The sequence below is a fragment of the Macrobrachium nipponense genome, chromosome 21, assembly GCF_015104395.2.
Source record: "Macrobrachium nipponense isolate FS-2020 chromosome 21, ASM1510439v2, whole genome shotgun sequence".
NCBI classification, from domain to species: Eukaryota; Metazoa; Arthropoda; class Malacostraca; order Decapoda; family Palaemonidae; genus Macrobrachium; species Macrobrachium nipponense.
The window spans coordinates 79955557-79958056 of NC_087212.1; the positions used below are offsets into that span (position 1 = coordinate 79955557).

General features: G+C 40.3%; 1 long non-coding RNA gene across 1 annotated transcript in view; it reads right to left on the reverse strand.

The window, feature by feature from the left end:
• Positions 1-2500, reverse strand: part of LOC135198196 (uncharacterized) — an 82199-nt gene that overhangs the window by 41344 nt on the left and 38355 nt on the right. The gene's annotated exons all lie outside the window — the stretch shown is intronic.

Consider the following 2500-nt stretch of genomic DNA (forward strand, 5'->3'; position numbering starts at 1 on the left):
GCGACTGTTGCGCTGGAAAAGCACGTCGCCTTCCCAGGTCAGTTCGGGCCGTATCATCATCTTCCCAGAAGGAGTCGACCCTCGACAACAGGTGAGAGAGAAATGTATACTGACCATCAAAGTCAAATATTTTCAGACCTACACTAACCCCCCACACAACATAAGTTCTAGTTGTGCTAAAGCATTTGGTGGAGAGCTACCCAGTTGACCAGGCAGTGTACCAGATATAGAAATTCTAGTTTCAACCAAAGCCAGAATAAAAAATATTATATCCAAGCTTGTGCATTCGTTAAAAACTGACAATAAGTAGGGTTGACTGAGAGTTCTAGGAGTAAACAAATATGTTCCATGCATCACAGTGGAGGAGTAGATGGCATTATGTTAGCATTGGAAGGTGGTATATATGTTAGCATTAGAAAAACTGGCCAAACATTCAAACACATGTACACACACAAGCACACAAACACACTTCAAATCACAATATCAAAAGCAAACACTCACATGAGAGTTCAAGCAAACAGCTTGCATCCTAATCACTAAGGCAAAGCCATTTCTATCATTCAGAAAAGTGCATCCACGATATAGAAACAACAGGTAGTCCAATGCGCAGGTGTCTTTTTATGTAACCGACCATAATCTGTGACGTCACCCGTACGCATCGGAGCAACACTTTACTGATGTAAACACAGGGATAATTGCGCTAGTTACTACTTTGAAATGCGGTTCAGTCAATAGCTCTCCATAGATTCAAACGGTGAATGCGATCTTGGACATATGAATTGTTGTAGTTCATGTAAATATCAATATTTGAGAAATTGAATAGGCGGAATGTTGCACAAATCATGTTATTTTGTGAGTGACACTTTTAGAGACTGATTGATGTCATGGGATTTTCCTTCCACAATTTTTGTAAACTTTCCTGTTTTAACCTTGTGTGCTTTTGGGACCTCGTTATCAATCGTCTTCAAGTTGATTTCCTTTTGTAAGTTGTTCGTTGGAGCGAGTCCATCTTTTGGTTCGTGTATTTTGCTAAATTTACATAGCATAATTTTGTGATAGAATTGTAAAAGCAACCTAATCTGGGCGAACCTTCACCTAAATGTTTGCTGATATGAATGGTCACCTCTTTTCACCAGAAATTTTGGTGGCTTATGCAAATTAAGATCATTCATCATTAGGTTATTTGATAATTTCTAATATATGGCATTTGAATGCCACGCATTGCCATTGCAAGGGCTTTGCTGTAGGGTACAAAATCACATGCGCAGAGGGCCCCCAAACTCATCAAAAGTGCGAGACTACCTTGTCCTTTCTATAACGTGGTTGGGCACATCACTGCACGCCATCCTGTGGGCAGAACCTTTTTCCTGAAGGTTTTTGATGCGCACTGTCACTCACAGGCTCATCTGAAAGTGATCAGGGTCACGGTGGGAGGAGCAGCTTTGCCTGTCTTCTTTCCATCATCACCATTTAAGCTTCAAATAAACTACTGTCATTAATGCCATTTTTACCGCAGTTTTAGACAGAATATTGACATAACATGGGGAAAATTTTCCTGGCTCATGAAGCAACAAAGAAATATTGGTAAAATATGAGAAGGGGGTATGGAAACTCACAAAAAGGCTCAGGGGGAAACAAAGTATATATTCGAAATAGGCCTTGCAAAAGGAAACCTCAAAGCCAGAACAACTGGGGCATATTCCAAAAGAGAGTTTTAAACGGGAAAAAACAAAAAGCATCATGCACTGGGTACAGCCTATGATCGTGCAGAATGCTCTGAACCAGCACACAATTGAAAATAAACTACAGCAGGTATAAGCAAGAAATACCACTAGTGGAAAGCTTTTTTGAACAGCTTCTGCATCCCATCGTGTCTATTAAATGCCAGGTGTCATCTGCTTCAGATGAGAAGACAAAATGAATAGTTGTTCTACTGGGGGCTTGCATCCCAGGCTCTTGAAAAGACACATCTCCAATTGAAAATCTTTATTTCTGAGCACAACTGAACAAAAGCAGCTTATTCATAGTGTCATCTGACCCTGAAAAATAACAATAAAAGAAACGTGTAGCACAGCAATCTCTTCCCCTCTCGTCCAATAGGAACAAGAGCGGCCATCAAGCGAGGACATTCCATTGCACACCAAACAGATACCAAGGGTTGTATTTCAAGGACATATCTCAAATCCTATCCATCAAGGGATGCAATTATGCGGGGAGGAGGACTCATTCTCGCCCCATTTCAATGTCCTTATAGAAAATGAGGTCACCCTGAACAGCCAGCGAGTCTAAATATTCACATATGCAGATATATTTATTAGAGACCATGGCAAACAACCTAAAACAAACGAAGCAAAGAATCTTACAGTAAACAAACAAATAAGGGTCTAAACAAACATAGAATAAGGGCATCAAGACGAATGTCAAAGACAAAGTACCTACCCAAAGGCAAGACCTTCAAACAAAAAGGTGAAAGTCTGACATTATTTGAGAGCATGAACCA